We start from the raw sequence: 8,196 nt of genomic DNA on the forward strand, positions 1-8,196 counted from the left end.
TGTATTGGTAATTTCACCAGAAATAATCCAGCTCTCCCTTACTTATTGCTTGTGACATTTCTATCTTTTGTTATCTTTTTGGAGGATACAAAAGAAATCAAGTCTATTAAACACATTATTCATGTAACTCTCTCTGCTGCAGGTCCATCACAACCAGATAGGCATAGTTATTGCTCTGGAGGAAATCTGAAGACAGTGCTTAATGCTTTGTGACAAGTAAAGGTTCCTCCTGTAGAATGCTCTCGTTAAGGATTGTCACTGAAACCAAGGATGGCGCTGGCTATTAAAGGTAGAATGGCAATGTTTGATGGTTCGAGAATTAGAGCTGTCATTACAAAGCAGTTTCTCCTAATGGATTAAACACTGAAGGTGCAATTTGGGGCAGGATAATCACTCCCAGAGAATAATCACAATGTTTTTTGGTTTTTTTTTATCTTATACAACTATTAAACTATTAATAATAAAATATCCTATATAATTACCACTTCACTTTAAATGCAGTACTTGCATATAGAATAATTTTTGCAGCCAAACTTTTCAAACATTCTAGTAGGTAAAATATGTAACCAAGAGAGAAGGCAGGAGAGGAGATAATGATATAGCACAGATAATAAAAATATAACAGACCAGCCCAGTATTCAGAACTGTGCATGCTCCCTTTTATACAAAACCTATGCGCTAGAAACCCCCAAAGCCAAATGGGAGGAACCTCAGAGAGTGTTGGAGAAAAATAAGACTAAGATCCTGTGGGAACTTATGCAGACACATAAACAAGTAGAAATGAACCAACTAGACTTTGTGATAATAGACAAGATGTAGAACTTCTGATATGTATATGTTCCTCTTTATGATCCTGCAAGTATTTTGCAAATTGCTTCTCGGTCTCAGGGGCTCCATTGCATAGTCTGCGTCTTAGGACTTGTCTGGTGTGATCAACCCCAGCTTCAGATGACCTGGTGCTTAGTGCTTGGTCTTCTGCGGCCGTGATTAGTGACTCTGTGTTGTCCTTCAGTCCTGCCTTTTCCAGCCATTTGTAGGATTGTTTTATGTCAGTCACCTCTGCTATCTGTCAGTGGTATGTTTTGTGGAGCAGGGTCCTATCCTGCCATGGTACCTCCTCTGCTCCCATGGTGACCACATCCCCCATCTGACTGAGGTACTTCTTCATCAGTTCATAACAAGGGGGGGCTTGGCTTGGATGTGTTCATGGATGTTTGTTTTTTATGCCGCTATAATATCTCTTGTATATACCACATATATCAACTATATATACGCCACACTTTATTCAGATATATACCACACTTGACCTGGGCAGTTGTCTTCAATTTGTCTTATAATGTTGTCTTTCAGTGTTCCACTGAGTTCTGGATGAAGGCTCTTGTGGACTTTTATACATGAATAGGCATTCAAGCATCCAGGTGTGTGGCATCAAGTGGCAGGCTTTCATGTAGTGGATCCAGGCAACACTTCGGTTCGTCTGTCTGGTCTTGAAATCCTGATGGACTGCTCTATCTGTTAACATTTGTCAGGGGTGCTGCGCACCTCTGGTGGCTTACAAATCCCCTTCTGAGCAGTGCTCATGCACATGCACCTATGCTCTTTCAGCTTGGTGGCTGGGATTCCTGACAGTAGCTCAGTCTGTAGTTGGATGGTGTTTGGTCCTTGTTGGGGTCTTTCATGGCCAGTACTGTCCTGTTAGCCAGCCCAGATGTGAGCCAGTATTTACCTGGTGGATCATTTGTTCTGCTAGCCTGGATCATGCCAGGGCCAGGGATTGCCCAGTTCATCATGGTTCTGACCTACTCGTGGACATCTACTATTGTAATGTTGACAGAATCTCCCTCTGGGAGATTGTGATTGTGGTGGTCTGCTGAGCACTGGTCTTATGCACTGCTTCATTCTCCCATATGCTCTTCCAGAACTGCACTTTTTCAGTTCTGGGTGGATCCATAGTCAGGTTTCTTTGCACAGCAACGGAGAATACAGTTTGGATGGCAAACAACAATAAGCATAAAATATTTAGTATTTAGATGTGCAAAAGATGTAACATATTGTGACATTCAAGTATTTAGCAGATATGTTTATATCATATAGCCAGCCAGAATGCAATAATTGTTAAGCGGAATTCAGTATTTGTTAAATAGCAGACTTCATTAAGAAATGTTACTAGAAATGCAAGAGAGTGTGAGATTCAATATTATGTTAAATATATTTTCCAGAAAATAGTTATGAAATGTGTGAGGGAGTAAGATGGTGTCAGTTTAATTTTGTGTGTGTGTGTGTGTGTGTGTGTGTGTGTGTGTGTGTGTGTGTGTGTGTGTGTGTGTGTGTGTGTGTGTGTGTATATGTGTGTGCGCGCGTGCATGTGTGCATGAGGAAGTGTCAGGTCAGTATCTGGGGAGGAGTTGAGGAGTCTGATGGCTTGAGGCAAGAAACTATTGCACAGTCTGGCTGTGAAGGGCCTGAATTCTTCAGTACATTTTCCCAGACAGCAGGGAAAGGTACCGACGCATCATTGAGTCAGTCTGGGATTACATGCAGAGACAGAAACAAGTGAGACAGCCAAAGTCTTCAGAAGAACTGTGGCAAGTTCTCCAAGACTTGGAACAACTTACCAGAACTTGAGTATCTTAAAAAACTGCACACATGTGAATCTAAGAGAACTCTATTTTAAAAGCAAAGCCTGGTCACACTAAATATTGATTTAATTGATTTGATATGGAAGACTCCCAGGATGCTGTGTATTCCACGCTGCAGATTGTATTTGGCTTAAAAATGAAAGTTTTGCGTTGTGTTAAAGAGTTCATTTGTGTACCTTTGGTTTAGTTTGTTGTGTTCTTATCCCTTGTTAGTGTTTTTGTGACGTGTGCACTCTTTGTTTAACTCTCCCCTACTTCCCCGCTGAGTAAGTCCCACTCTGCGTGTTTGCAGTATGTGAGTGTTTCTCTTGGCTTTGCGGTTGCAATAAAAAAACCCATTGTGAGCAGAAATGGCACACTCTGACTCCTCCGACGCTTGGCTACAATATTATAAAATATATTCATATTATCAATAAATTCTGCAATATATTTAAATATGTTAAAGGTATATATGTTTACATTACAGCTACACCTAATAAAAATTTATCACAAGACAGAAAAAAATTTCAATCAATATACTGGACAGTAATATATTGTCATGCGTTTTTTTGTGTGTGTGTGTAGTTGATAGGTAATTTTGCACCTCCAAACCTAACTACTGTGTGGGATCGTTTTGCTGTGTAGTGTGTAGAGAGCAAACAGCAGTATTAGAATGTCCTCAGATGAGTATTTGTCAAGAATGGGCCTGGGAAAGATGTTGGTTTTCACCTCAGCGGTATCAGACAGAACATAAATGTTATAATACATACATACATACATACATGATACATATATTTTAACTAATCATTATGCTATTCATTAATTACTGAATAAACTTTAAGTTACAAACTGTATAAGTGTGAACAATACATGAATTCAGACATTTATGCAGGATCTTGTGAAGAAGTAAAGAGAATAAATTGAAGGGTTGAGAGAAGCAGCTTCACATCTGGGTCTCACTCCAAGCTCTTACCTTCCTGCTATGTGTTATTTTACTATTGTATGTAAGACAATTAGGGAGGCCAGGAGATAAAATATATAGTTTTGCAAAACAGTGTTAGTGAATAATTTCTATTTGAATAAATATGAATAGTTTATATAATAGTGAAACATCGCTAGATTGTAAATATATATTTGAAATCTATTTTTGAAATATATTTGACTTTTATTCTCAATACTTTTGCAACTTTAATAAGTGTCACAGCATGTTAAATGCTACTGTTGTAGAGATGCAACCGATAATTTATTTGTCTACTAATGATGACAGAAAACATTGACCATTAAAATACAAGTGACTTTTACCACATTACCACTTTCAGCTGTGTAAATCCAAGCTGAAATGCTGTCTTTCATCTGCTCTATTACACTGTACAGAGACCAGTAAATGTACCCTATCACTATCAGGTATAACTTCCTTGCATATAAACCTTGAAAGAAGCACATTACATTCAGTTCAGATGGATGAAACACTGCTGCAATAGCATCACTTTATCATGAATTTATTTGCCTCTCTTCAGCTATTTAATGTATTAGTCAGGAGGCTGTACATGTTGGCATAAGAGATGGGTCTCATTAAGCTGTCTGTGCAAACAGACAGAAACAAATATGCTATCAATCTGTTTTCCATTTGCGTCATTAACTGGGTTAAATGATCAATTAGTCTCATAGAGGTGGATGATAATATTTTCAGCATCACTTCATATCATTACGCACCTAGAGAGATAGAATGACAATTCCATCTCCTCATTGGCCGTTATATGAGTTATCTTAAAATCTTGTTGTGCACAAAACATCTGATTCTGACTTGTTTAATGTGTGTGTGTGTGTGTGTGTGTGTTTGTATTTTACCATTAAGAAGCAGTGTTGGTAATGCTGGTAGTTTTCATACAGAGTACCATAGATGCCATATCTTTCACCATCAACTAGCAGAAGAGATACTCCACAAAATTCATTTAAAAAATGTCTCATTTTAGGGCAACAAAACTGAAAAGGCTGTAAATGTAATGCCCTCTAAACCCTGTGTCAGAGAGTTTAGAACGCCTGCGTGGGAGCAGCCCCAGATTGGAGCACTGGAAGACAGGTTCGCTGAAATGTTTACCACATTAATTTCACAGGTAGCGCTATGAACACAAAAACCCGCAGCCAATGACACGAAGGAGAAAACTGAAAAGCTCTGCATGGCTCGTTCCTATTTACTAAACAATGGAGGACTAAAAACCTGCACCCACGAAAGGAGTAGGAGTAATGGCCTGTGAAAACCTCGCATCTAAAACGATCTTAAAGAACCAATGAGAACGCAGCATTAATATTGTATTAGTAATAATGGATCTGCTTATTCCATGTTGTTTGTTTAATGCGCGTGACGTAGGGATGGAGGGAACATGGCCTCATTCATGTGGAGCAGCAGAGACTGACTCGTATCTGTGTGAAAAAGGAAGATGTAGAAAGCTGAGAGGAGAGAGTCTGTTACACACTCACACTGTCACGTTCATCCAGCTCTGTGTAAACTGCATAATGCAATTAAAAATAAGTTAATTTAATTAGTCATGTTGATCAGTCTTTAAGCAGGAAGCTGGCTGTTAGTCCTTCCCCACTGCTCTTTAGAACGTGCGGGGATTAAGATGAATGCTCCTGAGTGCTGCTGAAGACATCGAGAAGAATCTGATGGTCTGGAATCGTATGGGGCATCAGAAACTAGCACAGGCATGGGGGACCTTATCTGCGCATGCGTAGAGCAGAGGAGGACTTTGGTTCCAGGCACACAGGAGCACCCCTGGTGTAAGTGAGACCCTGACTGTGCACGAACACTGAAGCCATAAAGACCTGCAGCAGCTGACATCCCCCACCCCTGAACTACCACACATGATCTGATGAGCTCATCCTTTAGCTCCACTCCGGCAACACCCACCACACCTGCAGCTCATCGTCTTAGACTCACTACCACCTGTGCATACGCACATGAGCTGATACACTTTGTGAAGTCTTGCTAACTGTACTGTTCATTTTGTGCTTTTTTTCCCTGCGTTTTCTGAGTCTGCTTCATTTGGTTTTGACACTTCATAATGAATCTTTTAATGATACCTTGTGGATTAGCCTTAATAAACATGCTCAGCACTTATACCTTGCCCCCATCTCATTACACTGATAAATACTGCTCATTTTAAAATAATTGCTGTAATAAGATATTTGGATATAATAGTTGGATATAACAAAGCCACTTTCACATCTTATTTGTTTGCACAATATAAACTAAACCAAATACAAGGAAATACAGAGAAGAAAAGATGTTGTTTCTATCTTTTTTTAACCTTCACCTGTGTAAGAAAACATCTGACCATAACATAATTTGTGAAGAGGTTGCCAGATTAACACATACAGTAATACACATACAGTCAGATTAACACATACAGTCAAGTTTGTGTAAAAAGTAGGCTAAGCAAATAGCATATTTGTGATGATAACAGGTCTGAAAACAAACTGTTACTCCACACAGGAGTACATATCCCCACGTTTGACCCGTTTTTATTCATTCATCACCCTTTTATTAAAACATTTCTCATTTCAGAATCCAGGCTACACAATGTTGAGCCAATTTCATTAACTTTCAATAAAACATCGGCGAAGTCAACCCTGACATTTGTGCACTGTGTACACTGCTGCTCAGTTCTGTAATCTGACCTTGCAGTTAGAAAAGCAAAATTATCTATCCCTCCTCCTCCTCCATCCATCCATCCATCCATCCCTCCATCCAGCCACATATGCATACATAAACACATCTATTCATCCATACAGGACACGCTGCGCCACAGCTAGCATTTCTGTCCTTGTAGGTGCAGAAGTCTTTTTGAACCGAAGGATGACGTCTGCCTGCATGTTAGTCGGTTAGAGGCGGACCTACGGGCTGGAGAAGGGCAACAGCAGCTGATATCCCACAGACGTGCCTTTTGCAGAGGAGTTTGAGTTTGTGTTGCAATTATCAGTGTGAGGAGTGCAAAGCTGAACCTGCCAGCTTATATTGTTTAGTCAGTGGAACCTGGTGACATTGAATAGGATTATTTCTCATTGTTCTCCTTGACATGTGGGCATGCAAACACACACATAAACATACACCACAATACACACACACACACACACACACACACACATAAACATACACCACAACACACACACACACACACACACACACACACACACACACACACACACACACACACACAGGAGGAAGATGACTAAATATATAATGCTGCTACACTTAGAGAAAGAAAAGTGTGCGTGTGTGTGTGCGTGTGTGTGTGTTTCTGTCTGTAATGGAGTGTTGCATAAAGCATATGTATTCCTATTCTCCATCTCACTGTGAGACAAAACAGATAAAAAACTGTGCAGAGGATGCAAGGTTTTGGGCCTATTTTACCCTAGAGGCTGTTTTATTTTGTTTATTTATTTAGCAGTCCAAACACAATAGCCACCCGAAGCAGACTATAAGATGGACTCTGTGACATTCATTTGTTTAGCCGCTATTAGAGGCGCACCGCCCTGACGCACCTTCTCGTGTTTAATATTTGAAAATTACACCCTCTCGAATGATCAGGATGGTTCATTTTGCTTTGAAGTCTGGCCTCACACTACCATCACGATTCTAAACCGGTTCAGGGGTTGAATTGCTGATTAAAAATTGGCCTCATGGTTCTGACCAGGACCTGGGCGTGTGTGTGAACCAGGACACTCACACAGCACCACAACACAGTGCAAAACATCCCAGATCCACCAGAAATGGAGAAAAGATCATGGCAGGGGTAACGGAGTCGTTACGGTGCACCATCGAGAGTTGCCCTGGTCATAATGACAGTAAGATCACGGGGGAATGACACGATCCACATGTATATTCTCACTGCAGATTGCATGCTGCGGTGACACACAGCAAATGTGAGTGATTTAAATCTGAATAAAACAAAACAAAGGCAACATGAGCCACAATGACACAATGAGGTATTGATTTCCTCACAGTTATCTCTCTTTCCAGTGATTTCAATAGATGGCAATCATTTATATTAGGCTAAATCAATTATTAAGACATGATTACATTGAAGATGCCAAGTTTATTCCTTATGCAAATGACAGATTTTGATATGCGCGGAAACAAAATGTTTTCTTTCCCTGCCAATACGTATGTATTTCGCTAGCACTTGGGTGGTTATACAATCTGTCACAGGACGTTTGCTGAGTAAGAAACATAATCCAGTGAGTTATATGATACACTCAGAGCTAGTGTGATACACTTCTGCCTCAAAATGTCTGATGAAAGCTCCCATATATTTGGCTGCTAATGGAGTTCTCCATTTTATAAGGCCAAAGTCTGAACCTTTCTGTCCCAAACACTTTCCACTTCACCAAATATGAAGCATCACTCACACCTTTTCTTTTTTGGCCCCTACTCCGACACCATCTCCTCCTCTCCGTAAGTGACTTCCTCTGGCCTCTCCCTCTCCCTCTCTCTCTCTCTGTCTCTCAAGTGTCAGAGAAAGAGAGCACTATAATTCTAATAATACTTCAGTCTCAACAGTACTATGCTCTCATTTTT

The sequence above is a fragment of the Electrophorus electricus genome, chromosome 24, assembly GCF_013358815.1.
Source record: "Electrophorus electricus isolate fEleEle1 chromosome 24, fEleEle1.pri, whole genome shotgun sequence".
Taxonomy (NCBI): domain Eukaryota; kingdom Metazoa; phylum Chordata; class Actinopteri; order Gymnotiformes; family Gymnotidae; genus Electrophorus; species Electrophorus electricus.